Below are 21,621 nucleotides of genomic sequence, written 5' to 3' on the forward strand. Positions count from 1 at the left end.
TGATACCACAACGTCGAGTACCCATAACTTCTCTCGCGTAGCCGGTTAGTGCAAAAAGGTCTCCGACCAAGGCAGATCAAATACCCAAATCCTTTGTATTTTAATTAACTCATCGACACATCCACGCGGGAAACCCGCCTATAATTTATTCATCAATGTTCCCAGTAACACGGTCAAGTAACTATGTGGTTGTAACATCAGTGGGGTCTGAGGTACCACCCTCGTTGGATTCCGAATGATGTAACCATCAAGGTGGCCAGGGAGGAATCATCCTTGATGGGCCCCGACTGATGGGTTGTATGACAGAGTCGTTATCGGAAGTGGTGAACGAGGAATCACCTTTCGAGAACCACCGTCGGTAAACTACACTACAACGCTAACATCGTTGTATGTATCGAGGTGTCACCCTTGGTACTCGATTGTAGCTCTACAGCGTCCTACAACTAAGGGGGTGTGAGTGCTGTGTCGGGTCTTGGCTTGTCGTTCAGGGATCAAGACTTGACGATAAAGTGGGGGCAACTAGACTAAGGGGGCAAAGGAGATGAATGATCTACCTATACTAAACATTTTAGATTTGTTGTACTGTAAATTAGCAGTTCATCAAAATCAGGCTATGCATCAGAAGAGGATCTATCCTCAATAGTAGCAAAATTCTAATGCAAGCATGAGGGAGAAAGAAATAGGCGATATAGGGATGATCAAGGTGGTTTGCTTGCCTGGTTGCTCTGCACACAAAACGGATCCTCGATCGGGAAGTAGTCGATCACCGAATCATCATCGGTCTCGAGGTCCACCGGAAAGGAAATAACGTAGGGGAAACACAATAAATAACAGAGCAATCAAAAGCATCACAAAGCAAGACATGGCTAAAGGCAGCACTAAGCATGAGCTAACGCAGTATCTTCCGTCATATACGGATTGGAAAAAATTCAGATGATATTTCCCGGTTCTCTGGCTACTACCCGTCAGGCGAAAACGGATGGAAAAGTTCCAGGTTTGCTATGCTAGGGACGCGCGACACACGAATGGATAGCGTACCTGGGTTCGTATCGTTTTTTTATCAACTTACATGTATAAATTATTTTCATCTGACTTATGGTTTATTCATAATTATTTCTTTATGTTTTATTCAATATCCACAAATGAAAACATAATAAATTTATTTTAAAACAGAATTATGACATCATCATGATGTCAGCATCACATGAGTAGTCAATAGCTCAGTTGACTGGTCAAACTGACGAGTGGGTCCCATACGTCATAAACACATATTAAATTTCAGGTTTAACTAATTAATAAACATATTAATTAATAGGGGGACACCTTTCATTCTTTGTTTAAATTCAAATTAGTAACATAATTACTTAATCCATTTCAATTAGTCTAATTGGACTAGGCCCACGTGTCATACACTCAAGATTAACATGCGGGTAATTAATCTAATTAACCCTAATTAAAATAATTAACTAAATATTTAATTAATTTAATTGTTATCTTTATTTTACTGTATATATATATATATACACTAGTGGAAAACGGGCCTTTGGCCGGGACCCTTTAGTCCGGGCCTGCCTCTAGGCCGGGACTAAAGGCCCGGCCACGTCGCCCCAATTCTCAATGCCTCCCTCGAGGCTTTAGTGCCGGCCCGTAAGGAGCCTTTAGTCCCGGTTCGTGTCCCAAACCGGGACTAAAGGGCTACGCGGTGGGCAGCCTACATGTGCGCCACCTTTATTCCCGGTTTGTGTCTCAAACCGGGACTAAAGTCCTCTGCCTATATATAGCACAGCCCCCCTCTCCCCTCATCCTTGCATTTTTCTTGGATGGAGGATTGTGGGTGGGTGCTAGCTCTCCAGTTTTTTTGATGCACTAGAGGTGTTTGTTGAAATGTGTGTTAGAGCGATGCCACTTTAGTTCACTTAACACAACTACGATATGAGATGCCTGAGCCACGCTTAAACCTCTTCCTCTTTATTTCTACTTATTCTAAAAGGTTAGCAACTATATTTCCTCGTTTAGACCGTGCGGTACTAATTTTTAGGATCGTGATTGTATTTGATATACTGTTGTATAACACAGATGAGCCATCCATGGATGTACGGTGATCGACGCACAGCCGCTTACAGAGAAGGCGTGCATTCTTTTCGAGATGCAGCCGATGCGAACAAGCATGGTGGTGGCTATATGTTTTGTCCATGTGTTGAATGTCGGAATGAGAAGGATTACACTTCCTCAAGAGTCATTCAGAGCCACCTGCTTCGGTCCGGTTTTATGTCGGGCTATAATGTTTGGACCAAGCACAGAGAAAGAGGGGTTATGATGGAAGACAACAATGAAGAAGAAGAGAACGATTATGACAACTACCGATCTATGTTCCCTGAGTATGCTGATACCGCAATGGAAGACAATGAAGAAGAAGATCAGGATGAAGAACGAGAACCAGATGAGCCCGCTGATGATCTTGGTCGGGTCATTTCTCATGCACCGCGAGGTTGCGACACAGAAAAGGAGAGGTTGCAGTTCGAGCAGATGTTACAGGACCACAACAAATTGTTGTACCCAACTTGTGAAGATGGCCAGAAGAAGCTGGGTAGCACACTGGAATTGCTGAAGTGGAAGGCAGAGACCGGTGTGACTGACTCGTCATTCGAAAAGTTACTGGTACTGATGAAGAAGATGCTTCCAAGAAAGAACGAATTGCCCGCCAGCACGTACGAAGCAAAGAAGCTTGCCTGCCCTCTAGGATTAGACGTGCAGAAGATACCAGCATGCCCTAATGACTGCATCCTCTACCGCGGTGAGAAGTACGAGAATACGAATAAATGCCTGGTATGCACTGCATTGCGGTATAAGATCAGAAAAGATGACCCTGGTGATATTGAGGGCGAGCCACCCAGGAAGAGGGTTCCTGCCAAGGTGATTTGGTATGCTCCTATAATACCACGGTTGAAACGTCTGTTCAGAAATAAAGATCATGCGAAGTTGTTGCGATGGCACATGGAAGAACGTATGAAAGACGATAAGTTGAGGCACACCGCTGATGGTCGGCAGTGGAGAAAAATCGAGAGAGAGTTCCCGAGATTTGCAGCTGACGCAAGGAACTTATGGTTAGGTCTGAGTATAGATGGCATGAATCCTTTTGGTGAGCAGAGTTGCAGTCACAACACCTGGCCCGTTACTTATGTATCTACAACCTTCCTCCTTGGTTGTGCATGAAGCGGAAGTTCATTATGATGCCAGTGCTTATCCAAGGTCCAAAGCAACCCGGCAACGATATTGATGTGTACCTAAGGCCATTAGTTGATGAACTTTTACAGCTGTGGGCCGAACCAGGTGTACGTGTGTGGGACGAGCACAAACAAGACGAATTTGACCTTCGAGCGTTGCTTTTCGTAACCATCAATGATTGGCCTGCTCTTCGTAACATTTCACGACAGTCAAACAAGGGATACAATGCATGCACGCACTGTTTGGGTCAGACAGAAAGTATATATCTGGACAAATGTAGAAAGAATGTGTACCCCTACAATCATCATTTTCTTCCGCCCAAGCATCCCTTAAAGAAAAAAGGCAAGCATTTCAATGGCAAGGCAGAACCCCGGGGGAAGCCTGTCATCCGTACTAGTGCTGAAGTATTTGATATGGTCAAAGATTTAAAAGTAATCTTTGGAAAGGGTCCTGGCAGCCAACCTGTTCCTAACGGCCCTGATAAGCGCGTACCCATGTGGAAGAAGAAATCTATATTTTGGGAGCTACCCTACTGGGAAGTCCATGAGGTCCGCTCGGCAATCAACGTGATGCACCTGACGAAGAATCTCTGTGTGAATATTCTAGGGTTCCTGGGCTTGTATGGGAAGTCAAAAGATACACCGGAAGCACGGGAGGACCAGGAACGTCATAAAGGAAGAGATGGCATGCATCCAGGGCAGTTTCAAGGGCGTGCCAGCTACGCTCTTACTAAGGAAGAGAAGGAAATCTTCTTTGAAGTCCTTTTCAGTATCAAGGTCCCGACTGGCTTCTCGTCGAATATAAAGGGAATCGTAAATATGAAAGACAAAAAATTCCAAAACCTAAAGTCTCATGACTACCACGTGCTTATGACGCAATTGCTTCCGGTTGCATTGAGGGGAATTTTACCGGAAAATGTTCGCCTGGCAATTGTGAAGGTATGTGCATTCCTCAATGCAATTTCTCAGAAGGTAATCGATCGAGAAAGTCTATCAGGGTTACAGATTGATGTGGTCCAATGTCTGGTCAGCTTTGAGTTGTTGTTCCCGCCATCCTTCTGCAATATAATGACACACCTCCTAGTTCACCTAGTCGAAGAGATTAGAATTCTCGGTCTTGTGTTTCTACACAATATGTTCCCCTTCGAGAGGTTCATGGGAGTCTTAAAGAAATATGTTCGTAACCGTGCTAGGCCAGAAGGAAGCATCTCCAAGGGCTATGGAACAGAGGAGGTCATTGAGTTTTGTGTGGACTTTCTTCCTGACCTTAAGCCGATTGGTGTTCGTGAATCTCGGTATGAGGGTAGGCTGACAGGAAAAGGCACACTAGGAAGGAAAGCAAAAGTATGTATGGACGGGCATTCTTTCTCTCAAGCACACTACACAGTTCTACACAATTCTACCGTGGTGGCTCCGTATATCGTGAGACACAAGAATATTCTACGCTCCGAAAACCCAGGGAAGGCTAACTCTTGGATTAAAGGGGAACATGAGAAGACTTTCGATAGTTGGTTGCAGACACATGTCTTGAATGACGACACCGTTGGAGATGAGCTGTACTGTTTGGCCAGGCCACCATCTTCGACTATATGTACTTTCCAAGGGTATGAGATAAATGGGAATACATTTTACATGGTTGCCCAAGATAAAAAGAGCACCAACCAAAATAGTGGTGTCCGCGTTGATGCAACACACGAGAATGGGCACTGTTTGGAAACATATTACAGGTACATAGAGGAGATATGGGAACTTGACTATGGACCTACTTTTAAGATCCCTTTGTTTCGGTGCAAATGGGTGAAGCTGACAGGAGGCGGGGTAGTTGTAGACCAAAAGTACGGCATGACAACAGTGGATCTCAACAATCTTGCGTACATGGACGAACCATTTGTCCTAGCCAATGATGTCGCTCAGGTTTTCTATGTGAAGGACATGTCTACAAAAACGAGAAAAAGAAATCAGCAAAAGAAGAAATCGTCGGATGAGACAAAACGCCAGATAGTTCTTTCAGGGAAAAGAAACATCGTGGGAGTAGATGACAAGACAGACATGTCAGAAGATTATAATAAGTTTCATGAAATTCCGCCCTTCAAAGTGAAAACTGACCCAAGCATCCTACTGAATGATGAAGATTCTCCATGGCTACGACCGAGAAAAAAACAGAAATAATAGATAGAAATATTGGTGCAATAATGTAATAATGTATTAAACCTTTTATGTAATGCATGTATGGAATGTACTAAATTTTAAACACTTTTCATTTACATAGTATCCATGTAAGAGATGAGTTGTCGTTCAAAACCCTGATACTTCGAGAGAGATTGTCCGTTTTGTACACGAAGTGCATCCAGTTTTTGTCGTAGCCCTCTCAACTTTTTAACACATGCTATGTGGGTGAAATGATGATAGCATGCCAACTTTCAACATTTTCAGAGTTCATTTGTAGTGTTTTTCAATTTCAGGGTCAAATTGGCGATTCATCTCTATTATGAAATTAGATATATCAAAAAACCATTGCAGAACATATGACCAAATTAATACAAGTTCATCATCACATTAAAGCCAAAGAACAGTAGTGATCAAATGTTATTATTGCAAAAAATAAATACATAAAGTTCTCTCATAAAACAACATACAACTATGTAAAACATTTAAATGCAACAACAAACGCGATCAAAATCGCAACTAAGGTAACAATTGACCCAACAGCATAATGATACCAAGCCTCTTTATCAATGGCATATTTTCTAATATTCCTAATCTTCAAGCACATTTCATCCATCTTCAAGCGCATTGCATCCATCTTCAACCGCATCGCATCGATCTTCATCTTGCAATCATCGATGACATCGGCGACATGCAACTCCAGTTCCATATTCTTATCCTCAATTATTTTCAATTTTTTCTTCAAATATTTGTTTTCTTTTTCAACCAAATTTAACTTCTCGACAAGAATTTTTATGTGGGTTGGAATTTCTGGTTCACATACCTCCTAGATTAAAAAAATATATGTCACGTTGGTCGTCATAATTGTCATAAACACTAAATAAAAAAAATAGTTATAAAAGATAATCTATACCACATCCGAATCATAGACAGGACGAGGGCCGACGGAGGCGGATACCAAAACCATCGCACTATATAATAACAAAAAATAATGAAAGTCAGTAATTTATACAAGTATATATCTAAATCATACAAGTAAGATTTTTTTCTTTTAAAAAGAAGATAAGAACAAGAGGCTCACTACGGTGGTGCTCGCGACGAGATCGGCACGGGGCGATCGACAATGGTGAGCACGGGCACGGGACGACACCCTATGCATGTGCAGACTCTAAGAAGTTAATTTGAGCATTTGAAATGAGCTACACTAGCAGTGACAAATGAAAGGATGAAGTAGCTAACCTTTTAAAACACTTGTGCTGTTGGTGCACGGCCAAACCTAGACAAATATTAAGGAAAATGGAGCTTGGAGGTCGAGCTTGGAGAGGAGAAAGCTTAAGTAGAGTGGCTCGGGCATTTCATCGAACACGTCATGTGCATGAACTAGAGTGGCAAGAGCATGGCATGGTCACACTTCAACAACCAAAAAACAGGGGATATGGTGGGCAGGGGCGAGGGTTTATATAGGCAACACTTTAGTCCCGGTTCTTGCCACGCCCCGGGACTAAAGGCCCTTGCTTCCCGCCTTCTGGTCTGCCGAAAAAGGGCCTTTAGTTCCGGGTCGTTGCTCCACCCGGGACTAAAGGGTGTCTTTAGTCCAGGTTCGAGCCACGCCCCGGGACTAAAGGCCCTTGCTTCCCGCCTTTTGGTCTGCCGAAAAAGGGCCTTTAGTCCCGGGTCGTGGCTCGACCCGGGACTAAAGGGGTCTTTAGTCCCGGATCGAGCCCCGAACCGGGACTAAAGATCCGCCTGTATGAGCGGGAGTTAGAAAATTTTGAACCCAAATCGTCCATTTCTCTTCTTCTTCTTCTCGTTCTCCTGCCCGACCCGGCAGAACGACGAACTCGATGACGCCATCAGGCTGCCCGCCGTCCTGCTCGCCGCCGCCTGTTGTCCTCCTCGTCGTCGCCGCCGTCCTCCTCGCCGCGCGCCGCCCTCCTCGCCGCGCGCCGTTGTCCTCCTCGCCGCGCGCCGCCGACACCTCCGGCCGGTAAGCCCCTCGCCCCCTCCTCCCCAACACTCCGGCCAATAGAAGAAAAGAAGAAAAAGGAGAAGAAAGGAAGAAAAAGGAGAAGAAAAGAAGAAAAATGAGAAGAAAGGAAGAAAAAAGAGAAGAAAGGAAGAAAAAGGAGAAGAAAGGAAGAAAAAGGAGAAGAAAGGATGAAAAAGGGAAGGAGAAGAAAAGAAGAAAAAGGAGAAGAAAAGAAGAAAAATGAGAAGAAAAGAAGAAAAAGGGAAGAAAGGAAGAAAAAGGAGAAGAAAGGAAGAAAAAGGAGAAGAAAGGAAGAAAAAGGGAAGAAAAGAAGAAAAGATTTTTTTGTCATTTAATTCCTATTCTTATTAGGTTTGTGCTAGATTATTAGGGTTAGTAATATGTAGAATTAGGAAAATGGAAAATAGAAGAGGAGGAAAAGAAAAGAAGAAAAAGGAGAATAAGAAGAGGAGGAGAGGAGAAGAAGAGGAAAAATAGAAGAAGAGGAGAAGTAGAAGAAGAGAAAAAATTAGAAGAGGAGGAGAGGAGAAGTAGAAGAAGAGAAGAGGAGAAGTAGTAGAAGAAGAGGAGAAGTAGAAGTAGAAGAAGAAGTATAAGAAGAGGAGAAATAGAAGAAGAGGAAAAATTAGTTTAGGGTTACAAGAAGAAGAAATATTTTTCTATTTCTTATATTATTGCTTAATTTTGCTATTGTATATGCTTAAGTGTTAATAGTTTAATTTTTCTATCGTATATGCTTAAGTGTTAATAGTTTATTTTTAGCAAGAAAGTTAATAGAACTAGTTTAATTTTGCTATTGTATATGCTTAAGTGTCCGGGACTGGGCTCCGCCCGGCTGGTATTTTAGAGTTTAGGTTCTAGCCAAGACCCGGGACTAAAGGTCCTCCTATATAAAACAACACTTCAAAGTTTCCAACCCCTATTATATAGTTTGTTAGTTTATTAGTTAATCAAATGTCCGTTTTTTGCAGAACCATGGATCCACATATCAGGAACCTCGAAGAGGAAGAACTTCTCGAAGATATAATCAAAGACGGCCCCCGACGTTGAACCAGCTGTATCTCCGTCGTCATATCTAAACGCCTCTGGATATGGAATGGAGGTCAAGCGACACGAAGATGAAGCCGATGGGGAAGGAGATAGGTCCAATGATGGAGAAGGTGATAGCTGCACTGATGGAGAAGCCGGTGGAGAAGCCGTTGAAGAAATAATAAAGTCCGGCGAGGTATACATATGAAGTTCGACGATCACTTGTAATATGTGAAAAATATTGGAGATAGCTCTATATTGTATACATATACATTCATTTGACGAATGTTTCTCCCACTTAGGCCTCCACATCGAGCAAAGCTACGAAACGAGGCCCGACTAGAAAGTTGGATGCACGGACGCATTACACCTTTGAGGTGATATTGCCTACGGGCGAACCCAAGCTTCCTAAGAATGTTGCTGACACATTCAAGAAGCAATGCGGAGTTCTCGTTAGGGATCACGTCCCGATCAGCGTTCGGGAGTGGAACAAGCGCAAAGGGGTAGCCGATAGTGACTATGTCGCCGAAAGGTACAAAGATAATCTTTGGAATGATCTCATGTCACATTTCAACCTGCCAGAATGTGAGAATGAAGATGCCGCAGACAAAGTGAGGGCCAAAGTCAAGCAGTGGACTCTAAAGAAGATGGCCGAACTGTTCCGTAGCTGGAAGAAGAAGCTATGGAAAAACTATCTGAATACAAAGAAAGTGCCAGTATTAGAGGGGTATCTAGCCAAGCAGGCGAATCACTGGAAGGCATTTCAGGAGTACAAGGAGTCAGAAGATGCCCAGGCATTATCAGAAAAGAACAAGATAAATGCCGACAAGAAGAAATATCACCACAAGCTGGGGCCAGGGGGCTATGAGACTCTCATCCCAAAGTGGGATAAGAAAGAGCAAGATCTGCTAGATAAAGGCATCGTACCTGAACCACTCCATGATGAGTGGGAATTGAGAGCAAGAAATTGGTTCCTTGCGCATGGTGGGTCGTACGACGAAAAAACAGGGGACCTCATCTGCAGTGACGGTCTTAGGATACCCAGGGAGAATTGGAAAAGGATAGTGAAAGAAATTAAGGAGGGAAAAAGAAAGTTCACTGCAGATAGAGAGAAAGATTTGCTCACACTGGTCCTCGGCAATGACGAACATGGAGGACGAATGCGAGGCTTCGGTCCTTCTTACCCGTGGTGGCTTGGGTTTGCCAGAGACCGAGACACTTACGGAAGCCGAGAGAGAGCAAAGAAGCGGCAGCAGGATGAGGAGAATGACAAGTTCAACCAGTTGATTGCCAGGATTAACGAGCAACAAAAGCAGATTGATGAGCTTAGAGGAGTAGCGCGCCAGGGAGATCCTGCACTTGATATTACCAGCGCCCCATCTAAGCAGAAAAGCAGCGTGGCTGAATCTGAGGCCTCGCCCGACGATGCACGAAGAATGATAGAGGGCAGTCCCGGCTACCTCGTGGATAGAATCAAGGAGTCAACATCATGTGAACTCCCTCATAAATTCAAGAACATATCCATGAAGGTGGCCGTCGGACAAGCTTTACCTTCTGGCCCTGATGCACGCTGGCATGGTCGTGAGATTCCAGCTGGCTTTGCTAAAGTCGGGGTGGATGAAATCCTGACGGGGTTTCATGATATGGAGCTCGACATAGCTGGACCCGAAGATGAGAGGACACTCGGAGAAGTACTGGGTGGAGACATCCTATGGGACAAGAACTACATCAAGCTTCCAGGCTCGGCCCAAGGACAACACCGCCTCCGAGTCGTCGCAGGTCACCTACACCTCCATTACCTCCAAGCCCTCCACATGACGTCGGCCAGCACAACACGAGTCCATCTCGATCACCGCCGCCGGACTTGGGTCATCCGTCTCCGCCGCCGCCCGCTCCGGATACTAAGCGGGAGCGTGCCACCTTGAACGCTCTACCGACGATTCCTAAGCCACGGAGCCCCCCAAAGCGCAAACGGTTGCCCCTCCCAAAGGTACGTCATGCTAATCTTCCTATCAGACCTTATGATCGTACCCCCGAGGAAAACGCCAGGATAGCAAAGGAACATCATGATGCGCAGATGAAAAAGAAGGAACCCGAGCCCCGTCCGGAATACACCGAGAAGCAAATAGCATTTGCAAAATACTTCACGACCCTTCCATCACAGTATGACTTACACCATAAGCCTGATGACTATACACGCACATTGTAGAAGTAAGTCAAAAAGAGCAGATCACCTCCAAGCCCTCCACATGACGTCGGCCAGCACAACACGAGTCCATCTCGATCACCGCTGCGGGACTTGGGTCATCCGTCTCCGCCGCCGCCCGCTCCGGATACTAAGCGGGAGCGTTCCACCAAGAACGCTCTGCCGACGATTCCTAAGCCACGGAGCCCCCCAAAGCGCAAACGGTCGCCCCTCCCAAAGGTACGTCATGCTAATCTTCCTATCAGACCTTATGATCGTACCCCCGAGGAAAACGCCAGGATAGCAAAGGAAGATCATGATGCGCAGATGAAAAAGAAGGAACCCGAGCCCCGCCCGGAATACACCGAGAAGCAAATAGTATTTGCAAAATACTTCACGACCCTTCCATCACAGTATGACTTACACCATAAGCCTGATGACTCTACACGCACATTGCAGAAGGAAGTGAAAAAGAGCAGATCACCTCCAAGCCCTCCACATGACGTCGGCCAGCACAACACGAGTCCATCTCGATCACCGCCGACGGACTAGGGTCGTCCGTCTCCGCCGCTGCCCGCTCCTGATACTAAGCAGGAGCGTGCCACCAAGAACGCTCCGACGACGATTCCTAAGCCACAGAGCCCCCCAAAGCGCAAACGGTCGCCCCTCCCAAAGGTACGTCATGCTAATCTTCCTATCAGACCTGATGATCGTACCCCCGAGGAAAACGCCAGGATAGCAAAGGAACATCATGATGCGCAGATGAAAAAGAAGGAACCCGAGCCCCGCCCGGAATACACCGAGAAGCAAATAGCATTTGCAAAATACTTCACGACCCTTCCATCACTGTATGACTTACAACATAAGCCTGATGACTATACACGCACATTGCAGAAGGAAGTGAAAAAGAGCAAATCACGTGCCAGTGCAAGTGGGAGCAAATCAAGTTCAACTACAAGCAAGAAAAAATCAGACGTTCCTCAGCTTGGACAACAGGCCAAACAGTCGATCCCACCCCTCAAGGTGTTAACCGAGAATGTTCCCCCTTCGGTGCAGGCGCTAGGTTTTGAAATAGCAAAGGAGTTGGCGGCTGGATGTGGTGTCTCGGTTGAAGATTTTCTGCCATCCCAAGACGACAGGATACCCAAGGCTGTGGTAGCCCCTAAGCCACAGTTTGTCATGGGTGAGCCTTTGGTCAGCAAAGATGATCTCCCAACAAATACGTGTTACTTGCATCAATGGTACTTAAGTGAATCAAAGAATGGGAGAACGATGATCGTGCTGAGTGTCCCACGGGAGTACTACGGCCGCCCCGAACAAATCCATATCGACTTTGATGAATTCTTCCAGATGTACAATGGCGACGCCCTCGACAAATCGCTTATGAGTTGCTATTGTGTGTAAGTTTTTCAATTCGTTGTCTACATATAACTTGTTTAGTTATTTCAATTCATTGTCTATATATAACTTGTACTCTCTTATGCAGAATGAAGATTCTGGATTGTAAAAGTAAGAACATCCTAAATACTGGGTTTATTGACCCAGATAAAATACATATAGCGACGCTAACTGATTATCCCAAGGAGACGGAGGAAAACCTTCTAAGTTTTCTTACAGATCAAAATTTCTGTGACCACATACTGTTTCCATACAACTTCAGGTGAGGGTCTTTACTCTGTTGTATCCATTCACTTATAAGTGTAATTGATAAGTTACTGACACACACACACACACACACACACACACACACACACACACATATATATATATATATACATGTGCAGCTTCCATTGGATTCTGTTGGACATTCAAATTGATAAGGGAAGAGTTGATGCCTTCGACCCATTATCGAGACCCTTGGAACACTTCCAAAGCCTGCAGGACATGCTCCAAGGGTAATTTCAATCATTCTTGCGCTCTATCGGTCTCTTTCGATGATTTTCTGATATATCAATTAATGAAAAACTTAGCAAATCATTATCCTTGTCGGGCAGGGTTTGGAAGCGGTTCAAGTGCGTGACTCCGAGTAACTTTCTTGAGAAGCTGACCTTTAGAGCGGCTCGGGAAGTAGTAGCATGATATACCTCTATTTTCAATACATTTATGATGCTAGATTATTATTTTGATTATATATATCCTATTCTCGTAAAGTGCGACCAGCAGCCACGGGGAACGCATCTATGCGGATACTATGTTTGCGAGACCATTCACACGTTTACCTCTGAGCACAACGATCACAGATTCGACATAAGCAATGAAAATTCACACCTCTATTTTTACCCGTCATTCTTTGTTATCATGATTGATATTCATATTCATCTCCTCTTCTTATATTGCACACGGCCATGACGACGAAGGTCCTACCAGAGCAACGCGCGATTGCTATTGCAGAGGAGCTTGCGGGATTTCTAAGGACGGAAGCTATAGATGACAAAGGACGATTTTGTGTAGCTAGGGGCCATTACTCATGTTCGTCCATGTAATCGAATAGACGAGCTCTAGTCCCGATAATTCAGATCTCCATATAATTGTATATATATGCTCGCTTGTAAGATACGTTAACCTTATATATATATATGCATAATTATTTCTATTTAAATTATATGAAAACTAATTCCCGAACACCAAACGAGGCATCACGTTAATCTCCCGAACACCTAAACCCTAAAACCATAAAACCCAAAAATAATTTCATTCAAAAAAAAACCCAAAAATAAGCAAAATATGAAACTCTTTAGTCCCGATCCGTGTAACGAACCGGGACTAAAGGGCCTGCCCCTGGGGCGGTACGAGGCGCCCACGTGGAGCACCTTTAGTCCCGGCTTGTAACAGGGCCGGGACTAAAGGTTAGGCCTTTAGTCCCGCCCCTTTAGTCCTGGTTGTTGAACCGGGACTAAAGCCCCTTACGGGCCGGGGCTAAAGGCCCCGTCCCCACTAGTGATACATATATATATATATATATATATATATATATATATATATATATATATATTAAAGTTTCAAGGGGGGTGTGCCCCACGTGTCATTTGGTGGGGTGGGGATTAGCCCCAAATATCTATAGCATGGGGGGGAGGGGGCATGCCATGGCCGAGCGGGCCATGTCACGGCTCCGGTTGGGGGGAGAGCCTGCCCGAAACCGGGCTGGCAGTGGCCATTGGCATGACGTCATGGGGGGAGTGGGGGTCGGCGATGACCCACAAGTATAGGGGATCTATCATAGTCCTTTCGATAAGTAAGAGTGTCGAACCCAACGAGGAGCAGAAGTATCTCACAAGTGGTTTTCAGCAAGGAAATATCTGCAAGCACTGAAATTATTGGTGACAAGTGATTGTGTGGTGAGATGATTCGTAACAAGCAACAAGTAACAAAAGTAGCAACGGTGCAGCAAAGTGGCCCAATCCTTTTTGTAGCAAGGGACAAGCCTGGACAAAGTCTTATAGGAGTAAAAATGCTCCCGAGGACACACGGGAATTTCTGTCATGCTAGTTTTCATCTTGTTCATATGATTCGCGTTTGTTACTTTGATAGTTTGATATGTGGGTGGACCAGCGCTTGGGTACTGCCCTTACTTGGACAAGCATCCCACTTATGATTAACCCCTCTCGCAAGCATCCGCAACTACGAAAGAAGAATTAAGACAAAGTCTAACCATAGCATTAAACTAGTGGATCCAAATCAGCGCCTTACGAAGCAACGCATAAACTAGGGTTTAAGATTCTGTCACTCAAGCAACCCATCATATACTTACTACTTCCCAATGCCTTCCTCTAGGCCCAAATAATTGTGAAGTGTTATGTAGTCGATGTTCACATAACACCACTAGAGGAAAAACAACATACAACACATCGAAATATCGAACGAATACCTAATTCACCTGACTACTATTAGCATCACTTATCCCATGTCCTCAGGAACAAAAGTAACTACTCACAAAGCATAATCATATTCATGACCAGAGAGGTAATGAGTAGAATCAAGGATCTGAACATAAATTCTTCCACCAAATAATCCAACTAGCATCAACTACAAAGAGTAATTAACACTACTAGCAACCTTACAAGTACCAATCAGAGTTGCGAGACGGAGATTGGTTACAAGAGATGAACTAGGGTTTGGAGATGAGATGGTGCTGATGAAGATGTTGATCATGATGAGTCCCCTCCGATGAGAGGAGTGTTGGTGATGACGATGGCGACGATTTCCCCCTACGGGATGGAAGGTTCCCTGGCAGGATCGTCCTGCCGGAGCTCTTGATTGGTTCTGCTCAAGTTCCGCCTCGTGGCGGCGGCGAATCCTCGAAAAAGCCTCCTCTCGATTTTTTTCCAGACGAAACCCTTCATATAGCAGAAGAGGGGGGCCAGAGGGCCAGCTGGGTGCCCACAAGCCCCCTAGGCGCGGCCAGGGGGGTGGTCGCGCCTAGCACGCTTGTGGCCACCTGCTGGCGCCCCTCTGGCACTTCTTCGTCCTAGTATTTTTTTAATTCCCGAAAAAATCCTTGTTGATTTTTACGGCGTTTGGAGTTGCGCAGAATAGGTATCTCAAACTTGCTCCAATTTCAGGCCAGAATTCCAGCTGCCGACATTCTCCCTCTTCATGTAAACCTTGCAAAATAAGAGAGAAGAGGCATAAGTATTGTACCGTGAAGTGAAATAACAGCCCAAAAATCAATAAAGATCAACATGAAAGCATGATGCAAAATGGACGTATCAACTCCCCCAAGCTTAGACCTCGCTTGTCCTCAAGCGAAAGCCTAGCTCAATAAATATGTCCACATGTTTAGGGAGAGAGGTGTCGACAAAACAAGATACGAACATGCATGCATCATGATCATGATCAGAACAGCAATACCAACATATAATCTCTCATGCTAAAGTGACAATTCCTTCACAAAGTAAAGTATGGATCAAGAACCTTACCGAGAAGTAACAACCGATAGCCTTTAGTCATTGAAGCAATTGGAATTTATCACAACATCAGAAAGAGTCAAATAAGAGCTTGCAAAGCGAATCCACATACTCAATCATCTTTTCGTTCTCTACAATTGCTACAACTCACGTGGTACTCATGAGATCAAAGTTTCAGCTAGACACAGAGAAATATATGGGCTTATAGTTTTGCCTCCCAACAGCTTACCTCAAGGGTAATGTCAACAATAATAATTCATGAATGCTTACCTACAAGTTGACATATGAATATAGATCTTTCCTAGCATATGACGTTAGCCAAGATAAAAGGCGAAACAAGGAATTGGTGAAGATCACCATGACTCTTTCAAGGGCAAAAAGTAAAGGTACAAGATAGGCCCTTCACAGAGGGAAGCAGAGGTTGTCATGCGCTTTTGAGGTTTGGATGCCTGTCCTCTTAGTGCGGAGGAACGTCACTTTATATTGCCTCCTGTGATAACAAACTTTATTATGCAGTCTGTCGCTTTTATGTCTTCCTCATCACATGTTCGTACAAAGCTTATTTTCCACACACTAATAGATCATACATATTAGGGAGAAATTTTTTATTGCTTGCACCGATGACAACTTACTTGAGGGATCTTATTCAATCCATAGGTAGGTATGGTGGACTCTCATGGCACAACTGGGTTGAAGGTTTATGGATGCACAAGTAGTATCTCTACTTGATGCAGGATTTTTGGCTAATATGAGGTGGAAGCAATTGTCACATGCTAAGGGATCTCTAATCATATAACATTGTTCGGAGGCAGGCAAACACAATTCATTATGTTGTCTTCCTTCTCCAACATCTACTTCTAGGCTTGGAATAGTTTAGTGAGTGTTCACAATCATAGATGGTGTCAAAGAAGATGTATTTATATGTGAACCTCTCCCTCCTTATCACTTCCTATTAATTGCAACAATGACCAAGGTCTACGTTTGTCTACCCTCAACAAGTTTCAATCAACATTCTTTTTATATGTGAAACCATCACTTCCCATAAGATCATTACATGATCTTTCATGATTTTGTTCTTTCTCACTCTTTTGATAATGGAAAGAGGCAAAGCCCTTAAACTAAGATACTCTTTATTATATGGCTCACGAGCTCGAATACATCGGGGGTGACACAAAGCAAAACTCAAGACCAAAACACTAAGACTTTTAATCTACTAGAAAAAAGGAAACTGAAAAGGAACAAACTAAAACAAAGGTAAAGGCAAAAGATGTGATGGTGATACGATACCGGGGCAACTCCCCCAAGCTTGGCACAAGCCAAGGGGATTGCCCATACCCATGCTCAGTTGTCTTGCTTTGGAGGTGATGGTGGTGGAGTTGCTTTGTCCTTTGATTCCAAGAGGGCCATCAATCTCTGATTTATACCTTGGAGATCTGTGATATGTTTCTCCAGCAAAACAACTTAACGAGTGAGATAAGTATTGCGAGCACGAGTTGTTTCACAAAACCTCAAGAATTCAATCATAGATGGAGACAGTAGGTGGAGGTAGGGTTGGAGGAAATCCACTTCTTCAACTTCTTCCTTGTTGAACACAGATTGTGCTTCGTCCCACACCTGATTCTCCTTAGTTTTGCCCTTGGCTTCTTTAGGTAGCCTTTCCCTGGCCTCCATGACCTCCATTCTTTTCAGATCAACATTTACTTCTCCGTAGACTTGAGGGAGGTTGTTCTCCCCCACAGATTCCTGGGACAACATCTTGACTTAAATCTGCGGCAGAAAATAGGCTCGAAACGAAAACAGTGGAAATTTGCATGATATGAGGGTCAGACCTTTCGGGAGAATATATAATGATTTTTTCCACACCAGAAGGAGTACTCCGCACGAAAACGGAGTCCTGGAGGCACATAAGGTGGTCACAAGCCCCCAGGTATGGCCAGGGAGTTGGCCCGCGCCTGGCAGGCTTGTCGCCTCCTCGCGCGCTTTTCGGACTACTTCCAATTTTTCTATTTTTTCAAATATTCCAAAATGGAGAAAAATTCCTACTGGAAAAGTTTTGGAGTCTGTTTTCTTACCAAATCACATACCTCTTCGTTTTCGGAGTCTGAAACAGGCTGATAAATATCCCTTAGGTATTCTTCCGGAGTTATGGTATTGATGATATTGCTTTAAACATTTATGGGAGTACCTGAAATATAATGCTTGATTCTCTTCCCATTTACAACTCTTGGACAATTAGCTTCCGTGTTGTTGATCTTGATAGCACCGGAACGATATACTTCCTCAATAATATAGGGACCTTCCCATTTAGAGAGAAGCTTGCCTGCAAAAAATCTTAAACGAGAATTATATAGCAAGACGTAATCACCTACACTGAACTCACGCTTTTGTATCCTCTTATCATGCCACCTCTTAACCTTTTATTTGAACAACTTGGCATTCTCATATGCCTGAGTTCTCCACTCATCAAGCGAGCTAATATCAAATAACCTCTTCTCACCAGCAAGTTTGAAATGAAAGTTGAGCTCTTTGATTGCCCAATAAGCTTTATGCTCTAGCTCAAGAGGTAAATGACATGCTTTACCCACTACTGGAATTCTGAAGTTTGCCGTCTGCCTTTCCTTTGCCGTCTGCTGACACATGGCAAAGAGCTTCTTTGCCATCAGCTGGCACAAAGCAGACGGCAAAGACAACACCTAAGGCAAAATTTTCTTTGCCGTCGGCCTTTCCTATGACGTCGGCCAGCGGACGGCAAAGGAACGACAGGCGGACGACAAAGGGGTGGCACACGGCAAAGGGGGTGCCACCGTACACCCCCTCCCATCCCATAATGGGTGCTCCCTTTGCCGTCTGCCCTCCTTCTCTTCGCCGTCGGGGGGTGGACGAGAAAGCGAGCCCCCCTAACGGCCATCTCCCTCTTCCTCTCACTCTCACTGGCCAGTCACCTCCGCTCCGACAGTTTCTCTCACCCGCTCGTCCCCCGCCCGCCGACCGCCTCCCCTCCCGCCGGCCGCCTCCTCCCCTCCCGCGGCACCCCACCTCCCCGCCCGCCGGCCGCCTCCCCTCCTGGCCCCTCCTCCCCGCGGCCTCCTCCCCGCGCCCTCCTCCCGGCGCGCGCCCGCGGCACCCCTCCTCCCCGCCCGCTGGCCGCCTCTGCTCCCGCGTGCCGGCCGCCTCCCCTCCCCCCACCGGCCGCCTCCCCTCCCGCCCTCCGGCTGCCTCCCTCCCCGTGACCTCCTCCCCGCGACCTCCTCCCCGCCCGCCGGCCGCCTCCCCTCCCGCCCCTCCTCCCCGGCTAGGTGAGTTTTTTATTTAATTAGATTTAGTTAGTTGATTTAGTTATTTGATTTAGTTAGTTGTTTTAATTAGATTTAGTTATTTGATTTGAATAGTAGGTTTAGTTAAATAGTAGGTTTAGTTAGTTATTTGATTTGTTAATTTAGAGGTAGATTCTATTTTGTTAATTAGTGGTAGATTCTTTTTTAGTTAATGATTGGTAGATTTTGTTTTTGTTATTTTTTTTGTTGTTTAGTGCTATATAGGTTTAGCGATAGGTTTAGTGATAGGTTTAGATTCTACATAGTCATAATTGAAATAAATAGAAAAAAGATGAAGAATAAAAGAAGAATAAGTAGATAAGGGAAGAAGAATAAGAACAAGAGGAGGAGGAGGAGGATAAAAAGAAGAAGAAGAAAAAGAGGAGAGAGGAAAAGAATAAAGAAGACGAAAAAGGAAAAGAAGGAAGAAGAAGAAGAACAGGGAAATGGAAAAGAAGGAAGAAGAAGAACAAGAAGAACAAGAAGAAGAAGAAACGGAAGGAAGGAAGAAGAAGAACAAGAAAAGGAAGAGGAGGAAAAAAAAGAAGATGAAGAAGAAGAAAATGACACCCTGACACCTCGACACCCCGACACGATGCCCGAAACCCCGACACGACATCCTGACGACACCCTGGCAGAATACGCCGCCCCCGACGCCACTGACCCCCAACCACCGACCTCCGACACCTCTTGGGCCTCTTGTTGACCGAAAAGTCCCCCGACCACCGACCTCTGACGCCACTCACCCTGGACCCCCGACGACACTGACCCCCGACCACCGACGCCACAAACCCCCGAACCCCGACGCCACCGACACCCGACACCACCGACCTTCGACGATATTGAGTCCCGACACCACTAACCCCCAACCCCCGACAACTCTTCTGCCTCCGGTTGAACGAGAAGGTGCTTTTCGGCCTTCCACAAACCGACGGGGTCATAGTTTTGTAAATTATGAGTTACGTCACATATTTTCCGATTATGTTAATTATAAAAACATCGTATTTGTGTTGATCGTGTGGATTTCAATGTGCAGTTGTTCGACGACCTCCACGTGTGTTGGACGAGCTCCGCCCTTGCGTTTTTTGGTGAGCACAAATGACTTCTCCTCCTACCCCCTTAATTTGCTCTGTCCCGGTCTTCGTGCCGATGAAACTTGCTAGCTATAGGTTTCTTCAATCATGAGTATGCGTGACCAGTATGCGTCTCCTGTTCGAAAGGGCGACATCTATAAATATGCATTTATTTGCATATTTATAACCGCCATCCTTTCGAATTGTCCAACATTATCCATGGACAGCCCGAGTATGTGTAGATTGGGTTTGTTTTCCCGTATGCTGTGCTCCGGATCCGATGCGGAATTTCGTCAGTGACTCCCCTGTTGTTCTCCGGGTACACATCCTCTCTGCTTATTGCCGAGACGTGTATCAGGAGAACAGCGGGGAGGTGCTGTCAAAATTTTGTGTCGCATCTGGAGCAGAGCATGGGAAAATGAACCCAGTCTACACATACTCGGGTGGGATTAGGACCTATCTTTACCTATTAGCGTGTAGGTTGCATGGACATAATAAAACTGACAAACTTGATTAGCGTATGAATATAGATGATGAATTATATATTTATTTCTTGTGACCCCGTAGGTAGCTAGGCAACATGAGTGATCGTGCTTGGATGTACACTGGTCACCCTAGTCAGAAAGACATGACCCATGAATGGTTAACAAAAACCAAGTTGTTTGTTAGAGCCGCATTTGCAAATGGCCAGCAAAAAACATGGTGCCCCTGTCCCAACTGCGACAACTAGAAAAAGCAGACAGAGTTTGAAATGGGTAAACACCTGCAGAAGTGGGGTTTTACGCCTAATTATATGGTGTGGACTTTTCATGGTGAGTCTAACCAACGTGCCAGAGCTGAGGTGATTCGTCGTCGCACCGACGAGCATGGTACCGGGATTGAAGACATGGTGCAAGACTTTGATGATGCTCGGGATTCGGATGATGAGATGGAGGAATCTGCAAAGGCCTTCTATGAAATGTTGGAGTCTTCAAAACGTCCTCTCAACGAGCAGACTGAGCTTTGTCAGCTGGATGCCATCGCGCAAGTAATGGCTCTGAAGGCTCAATTCAACCTAGGCAGAGAATGCTACGACGCGATGATGACGATATTTGGACGCTTTCTACCCAAAGGCCATGTACTGCCTGCAAACCTGTACCAGTCAGAGAAGATCCTCCGTGTACTTAAGATGCCCTATGAGAAGATACATGCCTGTGAGAATGGATGTGCCTTATTTAGGCTTGAGTATGCGGCCTTGAACTATTGCCCCATTTGCAATTCTTCCAGGTATATTGTGGTAGACAACGACATGGGTGAGAAGAATCAGACCAAAATCCCCAATAGTGTTCTTCGGTATCTGCCAATCGTACCAAGACTTCAGCGTCTTTTCATGGTCGAAGAGACGGCAGACAGATGACATGGCACAAATTGGGCAAAAGAACCGAACTAGATGCGGATGGGAACAAGATGCTGGTACACACTTCAGATGGTTTTGCGTGGAGGCACTTCGATGCCTTACATAAGGATAAATCGGAAGATCCAAGGCAACCTAGAGTTGCCATCAGCACGGATGGTTTCAATGTGTATGGTATGACGGCAACATAATACAGTTGTTGGCCTGTATTTGTCATTCCACTAAATTTGCCACCCGAAGAGATTATGAAAAGAAAGAACATTTTCTTGACGTTGATAATTCCAGGGCCCAACTATCCGGGGAAGAATATGAATGTGTACATGCAGCCGGTAAAGGATGAGTT

The sequence above is a fragment of the Hordeum vulgare genome, chromosome 7H (assembly GCF_904849725.1).
Source record: "Hordeum vulgare subsp. vulgare chromosome 7H, MorexV3_pseudomolecules_assembly, whole genome shotgun sequence".
NCBI lineage: Eukaryota > Viridiplantae > Streptophyta > Magnoliopsida > Poales > Poaceae > Hordeum > Hordeum vulgare.